Genomic DNA, 20,609 nt, shown 5'->3' on the forward strand with positions numbered 1-20,609 from the left:
GATAAAAGGAATGAAGTCACTATATTTGAGCAAATGCATGCCAATTTATTATGAGAAAGTTATCCAATTAATTGAGAAGTGACAATTTCCATCCAGGTTAAAAGGGTTTGAGGAGTCTGTAGGATACAAAGCAGCCAAATCTGATTCTCCAGGTAAGGACAGGTTACTTATCAGATGCTCCCAATAGAAGATGTAAGTCTCCAGGGGACTGGGAGACCCTTATTCCAGGGTCTGGAACATGGTCTTATGCAGACCTCAGCAGAGGGCAGGAACCGAGGCTGTGAGTGCTGCTGTCTGTGTCAAGGTTTCTAAGGAGCTCCTGGCAAAAAGACAACAGTCTTTAGCAGGTAACTGGTAGCTATGGCAACCAGTTGCAGTAAGATCTAATTGCTAGATTATAGGAATCAGTGGCTTTTATTTTTTTTTTTTCGATCAGAGATGAAAACTGGATTTTAAAGATATTGCAGTCATTTACGCTTAGAAAAAGGAGCAAAGAAAGCTGCTAGGTCAATATGGCAGTACCTGATACTCATTTCATGCAGGTTTTAGCAAATGATAGGACTTGAGGAAATGGTATGAAGCTGTGTCAGAGGAGATTTAGGTTGGATATATGGAAAAAGTTCTTCACCCATAAGGTGGTTGAATACTGGAACAGGCTCCCCAGGGAAGTGGTCACAGCCCCAGGCTTGACAGAGTTCAAGAAGCTTCTGAAAATGTTCTCAGGCACAGGGTGTAACTCCAGTGATGTTCTGTGCAAGGCCAGTTGGACACAATGATCCTTGTGGGACCCTTCCAAGTCAGAGTATTCTATGATTCCATGATTTTGTGATAACCTGCAACACAAGAAAATGGAAGAATCAACCCCCAGACTGTTAAAATAATATATTCCTTATCTTACTTAAGGAGAAATCTTCTTTTCAATATAATCAGGGTGCTACCTAGTATGGAGAGCAATATAATTTCTTACAGAAAATGTTGCCATGGAAAAGTTTGTCACACTCAAAAAGGTACATGCACACATTGCACATTGTGTCCATGCGGTACTGGCTGAAAAAAATATTGGATTAATCTACTTATGTGGGATAGAAATCATAACAAAACAGTTGAGACTGTATACAAGGATTAATTTTCCAAATGTTCATAATCTAAAATATGCTAATATGCCTTTTGAATTTCCTAGAACAGTGAACATCCTTCCATTTTTTTTAAGGAGGTAGGTCTTTACTTAGAAAGGCTTGACACCACAAAACTACTGAAAACTGTGTCTGCAATGTTTGAGGTAAATTTTTTAATGGTTTGTGATTGGATTTTTTTTTGTAATGTTTATTTGTTGTAATAATTTTCAGATTGCAGTATGATGTCAAATACTTTGCACTGTAAGCAGAAGTGCCAAAAGTGAGCAGAATGATTTCTGTAGTTACTGAAATTTGGCAAACATATTTTTAAAGATTACTTGAGTTTACTTAAAAAAAAAAAAAAGAAATATCAGGAGTAATCTGCATAGGAATAATAAAATAGTATATTTTCAGTGGTGTGTTTATCCCTGGAGTTGGTGGAAGTGCAAAAAATCAGAATCAGTTTTCTTTTCCAAGAAGAAAATTATTTAAACCTCAGAGGCAACAGATACTAGAGTAAAAATTAACAATTTGAGTATTAAAAACAAATTTTAAAATCTCAATTCAGTAGGGAAGTCTGATCATATGGAATGATTTTTTTTCATTACATATAAACTGTAGAATTAAGAAAGGCGCTTGAGTGAGAGAGAGCATTCAGGTGGTTTGTAGCTGGCTCCAATATGGACCCAATGTGAAAACATATTTAAGAAAGGGCAAAAATACTGGATGGACAGAAGAGAAGAGAACAAAAAGAGTGAGAAGCAGCAAGAGGAAAAACACTAAGGTAATAATAGGAAGAGTAAGTGGTCCATGATGCTGGAGCAGTTATCCCTGCAGCTTGTGGACAAAGGAACTGTGATTTTGAAAACGCAAAGGGAAAGTAGTAACAGAGAGAAACTGTTATGTACTGACTGTAACACTCCACAACCCACTGCCCTGGCAGGAGAGACTGAAATAAAGGACTGAATCTGAACCTGGGAAGGGTAAAGGAAAGGTATTATTAGTCTGTCTTTTTGTTTCCCACTAAAAGTTTTCTGCCTATCTCTCTGTATCATCATCTACAAAAGAACCGAAGTCGAAGGTCTCTTGTTTTTTATTTACATAATTTCAGCTTTACCCAAAAGCTTTGGGATCCTAAATTCTGAAATAGAAGTACCTGAGCAAAAACTTATGTGCCTCTGACTTTTTTTCTTCCTGAAATACCAAGATAAAAGCTGCTGAAATTAATCTATCTTCAACCCCCAGCTGTTTTACAGGAATGTTCCAGAGTTCTGTGGGAAGACAGACTCTGGAAATATGATCTACCCACATCTGAATTTTCCACAATCAACAAGACTTAATACTTTGAAGAATAGAGCAGCAGAAAGGGAGTTCTGTAAGAGAAAAGTTTGGGGAGCTATTCATAATACCAAACGTTAGGGACAGAAGTCAGTTGGCCAGTCTCCCTACATCCCTTTTATCTGTACAATTGCTACCATTTTTCCAGAATGTTTAAGGTCAGAGAACTAACATGTGAACTGAATTGTTTTCTTAAAATTTTATCTTTCTCCACAAACTGCCAAAGCCCATAGAATCTATTTCATAACATAGGTAATTAAAATTTAGCGTTTCTCAGTATGAATACCTTTCATTTTTCATTCAGTATTAACCCTGCTGGGGGAAAACATGATGATGTACGATATTTAAACAACATTGAATTGTGAGTGTTTTGCTTCTATGTGTTACACTGAAATTTATTGGAAGAGGACTACATGCTTATTCAACATGATAAATCCCAACAAGTGGATCAGAATTATTAAAAACTAATATCTTCCTCAGTTTTTGTACCCTAGATATCATAAGAAATAATACGTAACCCTTTTTTCTGGATGCCAAGGTGATTAATGATTTTATTTCTGGGATGAATATTATAGATGAACAACACCACGATCTTTAGATAAAATGGGAAAATATAGAAGATGATTAAGGAGTTTAATTTACTAGGTATGTTATAATTGTGTTATGCTAAAATACAGAGAATTACAAGAAAAATTTTATTTTTATCATTAATAATACTTTTGCTCCAGCACGTTTGCATTTAAAAAACTATCTTTGAAAACAGACACAAGAAAGGCTTATTTTTTTCCCTTTCTTTATCTGCCTGCCTCTATATCTGCAATATATCTCTCCATTTTTTTCCCCACTGAATTATAATTTCAGTTTCATATTGGAAAGCTGCCAGTGACAGCATTAGCTTCTATGTGCATGTTTCCTCCCATTATTTTATATAGTTTACTCTTTTAGTTAAAATCAGTGATGGCCAAGAAGTAGTTTTATTCAGTATTAGACAAGAAATGAGATCTAACAAGGTTACACGGGTTCTAATGCAGCAGTCACTGAACACAAAACCCAAACTATTTCTAGCTTACCTGCTTAGCTTCTGGCAGAAGCTGCTTCTGATTTTTCATGAAACATGGCTTATACCAATAGAGGATTCTCAATTTTTCTTGTTTTTTTCATGTCTGTTTTAATAACTATTCAAAAACTTTTACCCTTCCCCAAAAGTGCTTTTCAAAATATAAATATATAAATGAACTAGACAGGTTAAAAAATACTTCCTTATGATATATCAGGAGCTTACTATTTCATTCTCTTTGCATCATGACTGTAAGAGAACATTGAAGGTTGCTATAGGCCATGGAGTTACCAATTTTTTATGCATACCATGCTGTCTGGTTTTAAATACTGTATGACTCTTGGCTTCAAAGTGTGCAAAACGACAGAAAGGTGGTGACAGCAGAGAAATAAATATCCAAGGTGTTAGATAAAATGTTTGATAGGTTTGTTAAAATGTTTGATAAAAATTGCATTATATAGAAGGGCTTTTTATTATTATCTTTATTCAAACTGACTGAATTCTACAAAAATAACCTTATTTCACAAATATCATGGCAAGCAGTCAGAAGACTGGTAGATGTTTTCCGGTACTAGGATTAGCCCAGATAAAATGGGGATTTTGAACAATTGCCATAAATGATGCATTGTTTCCCACTTCGCAAATTCTCATGAAGGCTATTTAATTTGCACCTTCACTGGTAATGTGTATTATTTCATTACACCCATAAAAGTCTTGTTTTTGTGGAAAGAGTACCATGCTACTTATAGTGAGACTCTACTCATTTTCAATCCAGCCCTCTACTCAGTGGATGCGATTATAGATACTTTGGCTGAGCATTTTCACATGTATTTGCAAATGTAAAAGAAGAGGAAAGCTAAGTAATTTCTTTTTTAATTGGATCCATGCATACATAATATATGTCAGAAACTGAACAAAATAATATTGCATGCTATTATTATGGGAACACAGCAAAATAGATTCATTTCAATGGGGGATTTTTTCTATATTATCACAATTTAAGATTTGACATTGCTATTTTGAACATGATATGAAGTGAAAGTTGGTTTCCACTTTAGATGTTACTGCTACACAAATATAACCTGGAGTTCTTCCTGTCGCATCTACACTGAGTTCATAATCACTCTAAGTGTGGCCTAAATGGTTAAACTCTTATTAACAAAAGTGGCAGAGATAAGTCCAGGCATTGAAGTCAAACCACAGGAAGTACAAAATCTAGCATAGGATTTGTGCCTCACCTTAATGACACCCAGAGTTTTCTTCTATTTGGAAATAGCATATTTTGCAAGATCTACTCCTCTTGGTCTTGATTTATCTGGATCAAGATCCTAAATTAATAGAGGCAAATGAGTCAGGAGCATGTCACAGGAACACAGTCTTACAGTAAGAAGCTGATAAAGTATACCAGTGTGTAATTGTAATAATAAAAAAATAAATCTATAAGTTTCAGTGTAAAAGGATGAATAGGAACAATATGGGACCTTCTTGGATGCAGAAAAACTTCCTGTTCTTATATCAGTTTTGGAGGTAAATACAGAATGTTATAGTTGTACAGCTAGTATATGATAAGAAGGACAGATCTTTTAAGTATCCCTTTTGAACAATAAAAAAATAAAATAAAGTAAACCCATGACACTTTCCAAAGTCATGAAAAAGTTTGAAAACAACTTCTTTATTCAGTAGCTAGAGTAGGAATTTTTTTAGAGATGACAGAACTTTCTTGCCAGAAACTACCTATTAGTGGGTGTAACGATGGCATTCTAAATTGAAAATTAAATAATTAATAGTATATTGAAATTATATTTAAAAATGCATGGTTCTAACCTAAGGACTGTGTTATTTATCATGTCAATGACATTTGTACACACTGATGAACTGCATCATGATTATGATAAGGGTTATAGAATTTTCTAAATAGGTAATTAAAATAAAATCTCATTATGTTGGAAGTTACTCTGTCTTTTTAGAACAGGAAGCTCCACTTTTGTCATTATTTTGCTTTGTTAATTTCACATACTGCTGACATCTAGTGACCAAATAAACCCATCTGCTTTGATATTTCTCTGATAGGAATAAAAATGTATTTTAAATTACACAAAGCTGTTCTGCTGTTTCAAGATACTTCTAAGCATAAAAATAACAGTTCTTTAAATTTTGTTAGCTCAGTGAAAAAAACCTATGTCCTATAGCTAGAAGACTTGAACTGAAAAGAAAACTTCTTTTTCACTCTACAAAGGAAATAGAAACAAAAATAAAAACTAGCTTTGAAAGGCTTAATTTATGTGTGTCATAATTTCACCTCAGTATTTGCTGTGTAGGCTTTTACGTTGAATGTTTGGAGTTCAAGTTTTATTTTTGGATATTACACTAATATTGAGCTAGTAAATGAACTGATGAGGAGGAGGGATAGATTATAAAGGATGAAGAGTAATGAAAGTTTTCCTAAGCTTTTATGTAAAAGGATCAATTCCTGTTCGGATGAGCACAAATAAAAGACAGTACTCTAAAGGCTAAAGTGTTTATGAAGAGTCAAAATTTTGCATTCTTTTGCATGTTGAATCAGGCTCCCCTTGGTAAAATTACTTTTGAAGTCACCCTTCTGAGTAGAAGACCCAAACCTGTGCAACAGTTCATTGATGGAGCTAACCTAACTCTCTGTTCCAAGTGGTGTAGACCTCAACGTATTATGTAAGGCAGGTAGAAAATGCCACTAAGTTCTCTGAAGTTCTTTGAAAGTCTAATAAAAGTCATTGCTGAAATGGCTGGTGGATCAGCCCATTGTAGCAAAAAAGAGTTCAGAAACAGATCTGATAAAACAAATATGTTAGTCATACTGTTCATTCCTAGTTCAGGCTTTAGATAATCCAAGTATTAAATAGTTAACAATTTTTAGTTGTGGTAGTATCATGATTTGTTTCAACACAAACTAATTTGACTTTCATATTTTGAAATGCTTGAGAGTTGTGACAACTCTGGGGCCAGAAGCATTGATAATAATATCACTTTTAAAATCCAGTTGAAGGGGTGTCATAAATGCCCACATTTTCATAGAGTACAATAAGAGCAACTATTTTCTCATATACATCTCTGGAAGTCTCTATTGGAAAGACTTCAAGACTGAGGAAGTTAAGAAAGAAAGATATATCACCAGTGATGTGACTGTACATTACTGTTAGGTCATTTAATGTCTTGAAAGGCTGATTGAGGAGATGTATGCTTCAATCATCTACCTCACTGCTTTCCACACTGTATCCATCTACATTGGATGAAAATTATAAAAATTATCTTGGATGTAGAAATGGGATCTAGAACAATGAGAATTCACATTGTCACTAAACACAGAGCTCCAGAGTCACTTTCCTTTGTGCCCCACAGATCTTGCAGCCAGGTAGGTGAGTACACTTTACAAGAAAGGCAAGAATCGATCATTTAGCTCTGGTTTCTATGGTTTGAGAATTGTATTTGTATTCATTGTGGTTAAGAATAAAAGAGACTAGAGTTTTCCTTTCTCTGGATGAATGGTTTAGGTTGCAAGTTGGTGCAAAAGGGTTGGTTCAGGAGAATTTAATTTCATTTCAATATCAAGACTACTTAAATGCTGCTCAGCATTTTGAAATTAACTGTAAGTGAGCGTCCTGGTTCTGCTTCCTCTCTTGACAGAATATCATCTCAGCTCTCAGATTTGTTTATTAGATACCATTTTCTATTTATCATTTATTGCTGGGAAGCTTGCAGTTCTTTATTCAGCCTATAAGTCTTTGGATTCCATCTGTGAAATGCATAATTCTTACTCTGAAAGTTTAGGCCCAAATGCATTAAAGTTAAGCACTACAATGTCTTTGTCCCTTCTCCATACATTCAAATAATACCATGTATCCATGACTTAATTTGAAACTGTCACTATGGTCCTAATACTGGTGAGTCAGTGAAGTGAGGAATTAAGGAAAAACAATGTTTATTTTAAAATGCTTGCTTATATAATCATAAACTCTATTTTTATGTCAATAAGTGATAACAGAGATATCGTCTGCTGTCCAGTAATCATAAAGCCAAGGAAGGAAGCCCTTCCCATGAAGAGACTAGGAATTAATATGTTGCACAATGTGTTTTTACATACTTTTGTGTAGAGAAACAGATCTAAGCACGTTTTCTCTCAAACATTCTGAGTATCACTACAGGAAAGGAGTGATCAGAGGAGAGGGTACCATGTAAATGGGGCAGCACTGTTCTGAGCCAATTGCTTGCTCCACTTGAGATTCATGCTCATTTCTATCCCTCTAACTCACTTCCTGCAAAAGAATTGGCTGTGCGAATGTATTCACATTTGCATGTGTTTCATTTGCAATGTATTTCACATTCACAGCATGAAAAATCTAGTTTACATAAGAGGTGTGCACCAGGTGAACTATGAAAGGGAGAGAATCTCTTTCTTTCTTCTCTTTCTCTTTTGTTCACATTTTTTATCCCACTCTGGACCATCCATGTGGCAGGACAAGTGTGGGCTCTAAGGACTAGTAATATTCCTTGTACTCTCTTTTTTGTCTTGTTTTCTTCCCTTGCTATCTGGGCAAAGTGTGTCTATCTTATTCTATCCCACTCTGAACTTTGTTGTGGGAGGGGGAGATTGAAGGCGGGGTTGTGTCATGGTGGCCAGGACCTTTGAATAGTGGTGCTGTGGCTTGTAGGCCACCACTTTTAAGTGTACTGGAGGAATACTTTCCTATACTTTTATAGCAAAATATTATCTTGCTATAGACTTAAGTGATGTAGATCACTAACGGCTTGACTCTGCACAGTAGTACAAAAAAAGGTTAGACAGTAAGATTGTTAATACCCTTACCTCATTAAAGCTGTGATATTTGTTAAACTTCAGTTTCACTGAAATTAGTGTTGAATTAGTACCTATCAACACTGCTGGTAGTAACACTCAAAACATTCCTGTCATAGGACTATATTAAAAAAACTCCATAAATTTTAGTGCCATTGGCTGCAAATTTTAGAGGTTTTTGTTTAATAAAATAAGAAATGTTTAAAACAGGAAAAAAAATTGTAGCCATGATAATCTGATGTATTTGTCATGATTCTTCTTGCATTTGATAATGATATTAGCATTGCAAGAAGCTTTGTCAGCTCCATCAATGTATTTTCATTCTTAATTGCTATTTTCAGTGATTTTTTTTTGGTCTTTGATGTTAATTTTAAGCCACAGCTGCTGTTTCCATTTTGATCTGTTTACTTTCCATAAGGCAGTTTGTATCACAGAAATGAATGCCATTAAAGTGGGCCTCTTTTATGTAATATGCGAATGCAATTCTTGTCTTAGGCTTTTCATTTTAATTAACACTTTTTTTTTGTAATTGCTTGTTTGAAAATATTAGTCCATAAATTTTAGCTTATACATGTTTATTTTCTTAAGAAATAATGTAAATAGTTTGTGCTGCTTTTAAAATCAGCCAATACATTTCAAAAAGGACGAATGAAAGGTCCTGCAACAGGAGAGGAAGATCCCTTTGCAAGAGTGGAAGGTGGGGGTTCACTAAGCATCTTGTCAGGCAGTGAGCTGAGCCCAGTGTGCTCTGGCATGGCAGAAGAGATTTTCAAGGACTTGCAGTGATGGACTTCTCTGTGATGGGAGGGCAAGCTGGGACCTGTGGATTTCAGAGGAGTAGAAAGGGCACTGACAAGGAGCCAGAAAGTTCAGTCACTAAGCCAGGATCAGGATAGGTGGGAAGATGGTGTTTACATTGTCAGCCTAAGCTCTGTGACACACCTGGAGTCAGCCCGGGCAGCACATCAGAGCTGGGGTAGAATGAAGGTGGTGTGGCTAAGGAGCAGACGTGGCTGCTACTCAATTGCAGCGATGTTTAGTTCTGAGACCGCTAGTTCAGAAGGAACTTCCCAGGGAGGGAGGAACAGATCCTCACTTCCACCTTTCTCCACAGCAGCTGCTAGCAGTGGGACTCAGAAAATTAAGCTCCTAGAAGAGAGAATGTGCTTACAGTCATGACAATCATTGTTCCCCTCTATTTTGTGCTTTCTTAAACTATTCTAAAGTAGTGCGTCCAGATTTGGGACTCCTCCAATATAAGAAAGGCATTAAGAAACTGGTGCTTGTTCAGTAGAGGACTACCAAGATGGGGGAGGGAGCTGGAGCTCTTGTTCTGTGGGACAAGTCTGAGGAAGTTTGCCTGTTCAGCTCAAAGAAGCAGCTAATAGCAGCCTCCCAATGCCTACAAGGAGATCATTAATACAGAGTCAGTGTAAACAAAAGAGGTCCAAAGTGAACCTAACAGAATTTTTTCTTCCACCATGAAGGCATTGAGCAGTGAAAGAGGTTGCTAAGTGAGGTTCTGACATCTTTATTCACAGAGGTTTTCAAGACCACACTGGCCAAAGCCCTCAGTAGCCTGGCAGTACCTTACCTCTGATCCAGCTGTGACAGACCCTCTGATGTCCCTTCCAGCCTGAACTGTCTTATAGTGCTAGGGTTCTACAGTGTGCCATTACTTCATTATTTCAACTCCTTATTTTTTTCTGTTTATAGATTTTATTTTTTGTTAGTATTCCATTTATAAATATTATGTTTGAGAAGGGAAAATGGGAAAGGCTAATGGAAAAAAATATTATTTCAAGATTAAAAAAGGGGCAATGATGTCTAAGATCTAAGGTACATCTTAAGACATTAATTCAAATTTATTAATTCTTGCAAGTGGTAAGTAATAGCAGGAATTTGTTATTAAAACCTACTTTCTTCAAAGGACAACTTAAGCCAAATTCAATTCTAACATGTAAAATTGCCATAATTTTTGGTAGTTGTTCTCTGTCACCCAAATGAGTAGGTTAAGTGGATATATAAACCAGGAATAAGTTGTTCACATTAAAAACATCTACAACAATTCAGTGAAGAAAAGGAGCTATAAGGTAATCAGAAAGTCTTCAACTTGAACTGTAAGTGTAGAACTAAAAATTAATGGGGGGAGGGCTGGGGAGTGAGAGGAGATTGAAGTTCATTTTTCTATCCCAGCACCTCTGAAATTAATGTTTCTATTTGTAGGGAAATGTGTGAACCAGCATGAGCTAATAACTCCTAATTTTTCATGAAGTAGTCATACTGGATTCCCATTTCTATCAGTGTTTTTGTTTGGGTAATTGTCTGAGTACAGTTTCCTGATCATTCCCTGTCACTGCATTTAGTTACACATTGCAGACTGTTTTTCAAACTTACAAATTCTACTTCTTCTGGACAAAACGAAATTAAAATCCTGCATTTAATCACTAATGGGCACTCAATCCACAAAAATTAATTAGAAGCAGTCCAAAGTCAAACCTTATGAAATGCATATAGCACTAACATAGATCTGTTTTCACTCTGTCAGTGTCCTCTCATTGGTTTGTACTCTTTACTGACTTGGAAATAGCAATTACTTCCAGAAATTAAAATACCTCTTATAAAAAAAAACAAAATAAAAACTGAAGATTGAAAACCAGATAATAGCTCATTAGTATGAAATGTTACACCTACATTCTTTATTACCTGTATTTTAAAAGGGTAGATAAATCATCTGTGGTTTGGTTTCCTTGGCGCTGCAGTGTTTTTTTGCTTGGTTGGTTTCTTTCTCCCACAGCTTGTCTTCTCTTTTTTTGCTTTACTTGAAGTCAAATCAAAATGAAACCTAGCTCCATATCTTTGTATAGTGTCATAAAATAAAGGTATAGCTTTATCCTCTAGATGGAGGAGCTTAACTCATCTATCCTTGTTTCCATCAATTCAGATAAAGAAAAACTTGGCAGTAAGTTGGGTCTCAGGTTTTAAGGATTCATAGATATAACATTTCTGAAGTAACAACAAATGAATTGTTGTATTTGATAGCTCTTTTATGTTAGGTACAGATGAATTAAACTTAACTGCAAAGGCAACTCAATTTTCTTTATCATCAATTTGGCATTGTTTAACAGATGTTTTCTGGAAGCTTTAGTAATCTTTTTAATTTGTCTCTGTGTAATGCGCAGCAAATATCCTTGGTTAATAGTCTGATTATTAAATTTAATTGCTTTTCAAGAGCAGTTTTCATTGTTGCCAAAACTTTGAAACCTAATAACAAGGCTATAAAGAATACTGATTTCACTCTGTTTTTAAAGCCACAACCATTTTACAACAACCACACACTAAAACAGTCCTTAGTCTGAAACAGTCTGTGAATGCCTGGTACCAATAGATAGAATAATAGATGAGGGAATCTTTAGTGATTAGTATTTATCCAAAACCTCAGAGATATATTTTGTCTTTATATTTTTCAGTCTTAACACCATCTAACTTCTCTGCCATTTACATTAATCTCCTTTCACTCTTTACATTTCCAGACTTGATTTTCAGATTTTTTTGTCTTCCACTCCCAATGCAAGTGTATCTAATTTTAAATCATGTCTGTAGATAAAATATGAATCTCTGCTTCACCTATTTCAATGTAGGGTCAGTATATGTTATATATATTTGCTTATAATTAATTATTTGTTTTAAGCTGTACCTTCAAAAGACTAGGTACTGCAAGAATTATATAATTATTCTTATAAGGAAAACATCTTAAAGCTGAAGAAGTTTACAGTCCAGACTCTGTAAGGTATAATATACAGGTTCAGACTTTGCCTGCTTGACATATTATTCTCCTCTATATTCGGAATATATAAAACTTTTCTACTATATAGCTCTCACTACTGCTGAGATTTTTTGTAAGCATGTCAAGACCACCTGCAAGACTTCAATAAGAATATAAGATATATAGAAAAGATGGGCTAAGAAGACATTTAACACTAGCTGGAAGCCTAGATGGATACTACATCAGAGTTGAATTAATGATCAAAGCGGTCCAACTTCAAAAATTAAATTAGAGTTTGAAAAAAAGCAGTGGATTTGTTAGGTCAGAAAAGTAATGCCAGCCTTACTAAAACATAGATGAAGATAAAGTCATAAATTCTTGGAAGAGTGTAGCAGAAAAAGAACTATATCCTAACAAAAAGAAAGAAAAGCAATTCAGCACATGCTTAAATGTTTTGCTGAAGTAAAACTTCTACCTGTGGTACTTGAACTTATGAGCAGCAGATATTATTATTTATTTTGCATTAGTTTTAATCTACTCTATTTATGGAACTTGTACAATTAAAGTGATTATTAACAGAGGTAAACTACTCAGGAAGATCTGTCTGAACACAAAATACAAAAAAAAGAGTAGAGTTTCAGTATGACCAGGGACTCTTACCCTTGGACAGAAGACTTAGAAGACTTAAAGCTGAGACACATTCAACATGTATACAGAAATATAGTAAATATGTAATGTAAAAAAAGTAGTAATTAATACTTTATATTATTATATATTATGGAATAAGTAAAAATATATATTATATATTGTCACAAAGACAATATATTAGAATTATAAAATAGGTAAGAGTTCATTATTACATAAAAATAATACTATGTATTTCAAATTATATTGCAAAATATTGCTTTCCTATGATTCTTATTTTCTCACATCATATAACTTCATTAGGCATTTGGAGTCAGATTCTTCACCATCCAATATCTGTTGGGCAGGGTCTGAATATATTTTCAGTCTGCATATAGGCTTTTCAGAACAAAAGTCTCATTTCCTAAGAAAAGGCAAAAAACACTCCACCAAATTGCAAGCATACTACTTTTTGATTTCCAAGTGTTCTCATATTGCTGGAGGATAGTGAGGTAGGATTTTATAGACAGATGCAGTAAGGGAGTGTTAAACCATATAGCATAGAAGATTATCACCTCTTTTGGGAAGATAGTCAGAGGAAAGGGATGCTGCTGGGAAAGAACCCAAGCAAGTTTTATCACTGTGTAGGATGGCTGTCTTTAAAGATTCCACTGTGGCAGCAGCTCTCTGGCCACAGAGAGCGGGCACAGACTTTCCCAGGCATTTTCCCAGAGAAGACTGTGAGAAGACCAGAGAAAAGAATGAAAAACAATTTTTATCTCCACTTGTTGCACTTGCTGTTGTGCACACATGGAGATTTGTTTTGTGATTTCTTAATTGGACACTGGATGCTGTTTGGATGGATTGACCAATTATGTCAAAGCTGTACCAGACTGGTTGTAAGGGTTACTGAGTTTCTTAATAAGTATAGTATAATATAGTATAAGATGATATAATAAAGCAATTGATCATCCTTCTGCAATCATGGAGTCAAATGCTAATTATTACCCAGCTGAGGGCCTGAGTTGACATTTCACATTGGCTTTTTTTTTTATTTTATAGCAAGGATCTCCAAGTATGCTTTGAAATTATATATTCCTTGTGTGCAAGCATATTCCAAACCACATAATAAAGTTATTTTCAAAAACTTTCAAAATATTTCAAAAAATATTTAAAGCTTCTATACAAAATGAAGTTTTGCTGGGGGTAAGCATGTAGGTAGTAAAACCATACAATAGGACTCAATGAAACAACTGCAGTCAAACTGCTTAGTAGAACCAGCAGGAATAGTCTCAGTCTGTCAAAATGAAGCCTTTCCCAGGCCTGAAGAGTAAATTAAACCAATGAATGATTCCAGATTTACAGATGAAGTGGCAGACTGTGTAAGTGGCTCTCTGCCAGGAGCACAGCACCATCACATGAATTAAACAAAACAAAACAAAACTACTAATGCTCGAGACAGGGGTGCGGTGACGGAAAGGTTGTGTTAATACTTGAACCACAAATGGAGTGAGGATGGTGGAAACATTATATACTGATTACTCTATTGGTATTATTTTCCAAATCAATGGCCTATTACCTTTTTCTATGCTGTTTTTCATCAAAAGATGAAAATACATGTCATGAATGGAAAGGTGATAGTTCTACTAGAAAGCCCAGCAACCTGAGGCTGGGTTTTTCAATCTGTTCAACAGAGTTCTACTGTACTCACCTCTGCTGCATGTGATGGGCATGAAGGAGAGCAGGAAATTGACAGGCAAATAAAGCAAAATCTGTAAAATACAGTGATAATTTTATTCCTAATAGAGGTCAAAACTCAGGCCTCTTGGACTTTTGTTTATATGGCTACCTATAATCACAAAAAATAGTTTCATTTCCCTGTTCAAAATAATGTTGTTGGAAAAGTCAGCATAAATCAGAGAAGGAAAATTTATCCAGAGCATTGACTGTTGCTGTATTCGACAGCTATTGAAGTAGTTTCAAGGATGCTCAGGATATCAATGGCCAAAAAAATTACATTGCAATTGGGCAGTGCTGTCCAAGGTTACCCTGGCAAGGATTGCTGAAGACATTTCTGGGCACTAGGGACACAGTTTTAAAGGAGACAACTTTCTGAAATAAATAAATAAATAGATATATAAAAGCAAGGCTGGATAAGCTGAAGACATTTTATATCTTTATCCATTGCAAAGGTCAAATACCTTTTGCTTTGCTGCTAGCATAGTTCCTTAGGACTATGAAAAGATAGGGATAAATTAGAAAGATGATGAAAGATGTGGGCTGGGACAACTGGGAACTAAACCCCAGGAGAGGTAATGTATCAGTCTGTTGTGATGCAAAGGGCATCTTTCTTGCAACCCTGTTATATTTCTATCATTTCAGGAAAGGAAGGTCAGTAAATTACAGGATTGGAACTTTTAAAGAAACATAATGAAACCTAAAGTGGCATGTTCTCTACCTTAGCAACCTGGAAATCTGTTCTCTCTTTTCAGGAGGGATATCCTTGAATATTAGTCATAACCAAAGGGCCTCAGAAATGTGTAAGCCTGAATAGTCCTGGAGGACCTTTTCACGATGGTTGGCTACTCTAGTTAGAGCTTCAAGGGTCCTCCAGGAGGAAATCAAATGAAAAAAAAAAAGAAAAATCCTCCTAAAGTCTCTGTAATAGAGACCTTTAAGAGAATAGTATAGATCCAGCCTCAGTCCTAAGTGTTTCCCATATGTATCCTGTTCCAATTTGAGTAGTAGTGTGTTGCACACATCTACACCAATCAGAGAAGCTTTTTGGAAAGGGCTTTGGAAAGTTTCTTCATTAAATCATTACTTCAATATTGTAATTTTTGTCCATTGTTCCCAAAGAATTAACACAAGTGTGCATGATAATGAGAAAAAGTTAACTATGTTTCTATTCTCCATTTAAAAACAATTGAAGGTGATGAGATTTCCCTCCAAAGATCATTTGTAATTTTATTTGAAGAAAACTTGAAGGATTTTTCTTTGCCTTCTGAAAGTATATTCTACCTCATTAACTAGAGGTTTATAAAACCTGCATTAAACAGAGCTGCACTTCAGTATCATGTAAAGATGTATTTTATAAAATTAATTTTTGTTGGTTTGTTTTGTTAAGAATGTGAATGTAGAAAATGTGTAATAAGAAAGGATAAGTAAATAGGTAAAATCCTAGTTTTCTGCATATGCTCAACTGGACTGTTAAATAAAGTACAGATAATTTAGTTATTTTTCATATTCCTCTGGCTGGGTAGGAACTTATGTATCTTATGAGATGTGTAATTACTTTACTGGTTGCATGTATGCAAATTTCCATGTGCATACTCAAAGCTTCATATTAATAAGGGAAAAGGAAAAAGAAAAAAAGTATCCATCTTAATGCCGCATTTTAACTCTGAATAAATTAGTTTCCATCTTGACAAATACCTGCACTTCATTATTTGGAAAGCTGAAATTAGAGAGGAATGGGATTATTTGGTGGTATGTGGGCAGTATTTTGTAGCACTGCAAGTGGATGAATGGTTGTAATACAGATTGAAAGTCTCCATTTCCAGTTTCTTCCCTACCAAGCAAATATTATAGTCATTATAATAATAATGACTATAATAACATTGTGCAGTCTACTGGCTTCTATAAATGCCACTGAAGTATGACTTGAAATGGACTTGATTAGAAGTTTTTAATATGAAAAGATTTAACAAAAGAAGTAACTGCCTCCAGGTTCTATATAACAGAAGTTAGGTGTAAGTTGTACCACTCAGCCTTCTATCCCACTGAAAAGAGTGTGGCTTTCAGAGCAGTGTTTGAAAAAAATGTATCAGTTGAGAGGCAGAGATTTTATCCACAATCCTTGAAATCAACATAGTATCATAACACTCATATGCACACAGTCAATTTTTAATCTGAGCCTCAGCATTGCAATTTCAGACCTAGTGAAAATTATGGGTAAACAGGGCTAGTTACAAACTACACAAACTTGGATTTATTATTTGGAGAATATAGCAAATTTTATACTTGCAGTTTGCCTTGACACTAGACAGAAATAAATGCATCTTGTTCATGTTTTTTTTAGTTTGTGGCAAAGAAAATAACAAACAAAGCCCCGTTGGTACAATTCTAACAAATATACTTCATTAGTTATTAAAATGTGCTCAAAGTTCTTAATTTCTTTACACTTTTCAATTATGGACCAAAAAGCCCATATATCACAGCAGTTACAAAAAGGTATCTACATGGTTTCTGGTTCCCAACAGTATAATATATATAGTTGATACAGTATCTCTTGAACCACTTGAGGCAGAAGTACTGCTACCTGTGAGAAAGTATTCTATAATCAATGTAATGCCTCCATTATTTAAAGAAAATATCACTACTTTCATTCTTTGCTACTACTCTGGTCCTTGCAAAAACTTGCCTCTTTCATAATGAATCCTTCATCCCAGTAAGAGCTACTGAGCACTTCTTGATTGTCAGCCACATACAGAACTTCACATCAACACACATGAGGTCCCAAACAAACCTTTGGATGTCCTACTACACACAGTGTCCATCACATCACTCCCTTCTGGGTAAGAGCACAAGACAAATTAAAAGAACTACAGTACAGTATGAAGTAATGCTTGCTGAAAAGATCTGCCAGTGGTTTTATTCATCTAACAGTGACACACAGAGGTGCCTCAGAAAGCCTGCTTCCACCCCAAAGTTATCATGGCAAAAAGCCACCCTCCCTTAACTTGATTTTATTGTCATAGTCTGCAGCTGTGTCAACACACCAAGCTCAAACTGAGTTTGTATTAACTGTTTCTCTACCAACCTAGTAGGGACATTTTATGTTCCTGCTGTGGTTTTGTGGGCAGAAGCATACCTTCTAGACTGACTAACTGTTGTTCTATGTTCTTCATCTATGATCATATTTAGTCTAAAATATTAAGCTATTCTGATTACATAGTTGAGACTTTCCCGTGAGCATCAAACAGTTGTTTCAATAACTTCAGAACACTAATAGACAGAGATGTCTTTAAAAAAATATCAAAAAAATGTTTTTCCACTGATTTTTTATTTATTTTTAAGCCAGGTAAATTAGAAATGCAGAGCATTTTTATCTTGAAAAAACACTGGTACACTGTTATTTCCAGAATATCAGTGTTTTCTTTCAACCACTTGGAGAAGGTGGCATTACACATCTGTCTCCTCTTAAAGGAATCTTATACATGTTCACTTGACATTGTCTATCCATGCACTTCACACCTAGAGCCATCTCACATCAATATTGAAACCATAACTGCTACTGTTCTTAGAGATGATGGCTAAGCACATTTAAAGTGGAACTCAGATGGAGGGCAAGCCAAAAGTAGCAGTACGAGAGAAAAGAGCTTTTTGATTTTTAGCTAAATGATTTTCACCTGTAGTAAGTAAAATAAATCAGTGTATCATATGCAAAAAATGCTGACTGATAAGACCAAGGGTTTAAGAGTTAAGAACTTAGAAAAATATGGCTCGAGACAGGTATGATATGTTAATATTCAAATTCTCATTTTTCTTAAGTTCTGAAATGATGAGATCCAGTGTTCTTGCTTGAACTTTTGATATTTGTTCTTTTCTTTCACTCTTTTTAACCATCTTCTTAGAAACATTTCTTTCTTGTCCACTTTGGTTATTTCTATTCCAATAAACATTGGTTTTCCCCTGTTTCTTCCTGGTTCCCAGCCAATGTGACTTATTTGTTATGACTGTAATTTTATTTGTCAAAAGCATCTGTAATTACATCATCAATGATGTTCACATAGTTCTGGGAATAGACTTTCTGAGGTAACAGTTCTGGCTGGAAGACTACATAAAAAGTGTACAATTTTTAAAATGTAACATTTTTTCTCAGAGAATGATAGATACAGAAAACTATAAGTTCATTTAAAAATCTGGATTTTTTTCCCAGTTTCACTTAGGCCAAAGATACTCTATCGAAGCCAAGTCTAAACAACATGCATGCATACAATACCAAAAACCTACAAATAAACAAAAAATACCCCAAACCACCTAAAACCCCACCAAAGTATTGAGATATTTTTTTTCACTGTAAAAAATGATGGCAATTTTTTTTTTATTCTGATCTTAGAATCATGAGCTTCATATAGGTGAGAGCTGCACTTGTTAATTTTCTAAGCAGCACCTTCAGAGTGAGACAGAAATGCTGCTTGGAGGAGGAGGGAGAAAAAAGACAGAAATACATTTATTTCTTTCAGGAAATATTTTAAAAAATAAAACAATTTAGTGGATCTCTTGTACTTCATTAATTTTAAATTAAGGGGGAAAAATTTCAGCTGCAGTATCTGGCCATCTGTCCAAATAACAGCTAGGAATATAAATGCATTGACCCTTTCCCATCTGTATTTGTCAATGAATTGTTAGAAGTACATCATAGTGTCTCTCTGATCAACACTGAATGTTCAATCTATTTTCATTTACATTAGCTTTGGGAGCAAATTCATGCTGATAAATAATTATTTGGACACAAAGACTATTATTTATTTCTTTTTGTAAGTAGCTGTTATTTCTATAGTAATCATTTTCATAATTTTACTAAATATAACAAATAGGGCAAATGAACATTTGTATCTATCATATGAAATTATATACATATAATATGAATATGAAATATTATTAATTAATATGACTATGAAATAATATATATATGAAATCCATCCTATAGTAATAAAGTGTACACACTGTATGTATTACTCTTTGAATTGACCTACTATAAGGAAAAAAATAGACAAAACACTAATCTAGTCCACTTCCTTGGTGAATCTTCCTCTTCTAGCTATGACACAAACCAAAACCTTATAAGTGTAGGGAATTGTTCAAATTATCCCTTTCAAGTTTTCAGGAAATTAGCAATACATTTGTCTGCCCATGACACACATGAGCCAGAGCATCATTAATGTTAACTACGCTGAAAACAAAATGTGGGTGCTGGGTGCAGGAAGGTCCCAAAACACCTTTTACAGCTGTGATGCTGTATTGGACCTGGCTGAGATGAAGTGCATTCCCTGCAGCAGCCCTCACAGTGCTGTGCTTTGCACTGGTAGCTAGAAACACACCAGTGTTCTGGCTACTGCTAAGCTGGGCTGGCAGAGCATCATCTCTCAAAATTCCTCCCATCAGGAGGCTGGGGGTGGGCAAGATCTTGAGAAAAGACACAACCAGGCCAGCTGACCCTAATTAACCAAAGGAATATTCCAAACCACATGATGTCAGCTCAGATATAAAAGCTGAGAGGGGAGGGGTTATTTGTTATTTTACATTGTTTCCCCTCTGGAGCAAATGCTCACAAACTTTTTTCTTTCCTTTTCTTTCTTTCCTTTATCTCAATCTGCTAGTTGTTTTCCATCTTATTTTCTCTCCTCTGTCTCACTGGGGAGTGATGGAGTGGCTTGGTGGCATCCAGCCAAGGTCAATGCACTACAGATGAGCAAAAGAGAAAGCTTTGGCAATCACTGGATTAGTTACTTCATGGCTCAACACCATTTTGCCTTGAAGTTCAGGGTTAGGAGTACTTTTGTGGCAGAACTTATTGTGGAAATGACATCTGCTTGTGAGAGCACAGTAGGGGTTTTTGGCAGACTTTTTATTCTTATTTATTAATTTCCTCATTTGATCCAGATGATCAATTGAATTTGTATGAAAAGGAGTGAGACAGAAGGAAAAAAATTCTGGAACCAAATTAAATAACAAAGGAGAGTTAAGATATATAGTTTAGTGTTTAACTTCTGCAAAACAAATTTAAAAAAATCAGCAAATGCTGAAAAGTTATTTTAAAATTCTATACTAACAGTTGATGGGAAAATTTAAAGAGATTTTACTTATAACTCTCAA

The 20,609-nt window shown here is 35.0% G+C and overlaps 1 long non-coding RNA gene across 1 annotated transcript in view; it reads right to left on the minus strand.

Moving 5' to 3' along the window:
- LOC146767351 (uncharacterized) overlaps positions 1-12,934 on the minus strand; it is a 33,591-nt gene extending 20,657 nt beyond the window's left edge. Inside the window, exon 1 of the long non-coding RNA XR_014955624.1 lies at positions 523-12,934. This is a non-coding gene — a long non-coding RNA (uncharacterized LOC146767351). The remainder of the gene's footprint in view (positions 1-522) is intronic.
- Between the last annotated feature and the right edge of the window lie 7,675 nt (positions 12,935-20,609).

This window comes from Lonchura striata, chromosome 5, assembly GCF_050655825.1.
Source record: "Lonchura striata isolate lonStrDom1 chromosome 5, ASM5065582v1, whole genome shotgun sequence".
In the NCBI taxonomy this organism is placed as follows: domain Eukaryota; kingdom Metazoa; phylum Chordata; class Aves; order Passeriformes; family Estrildidae; genus Lonchura; species Lonchura striata.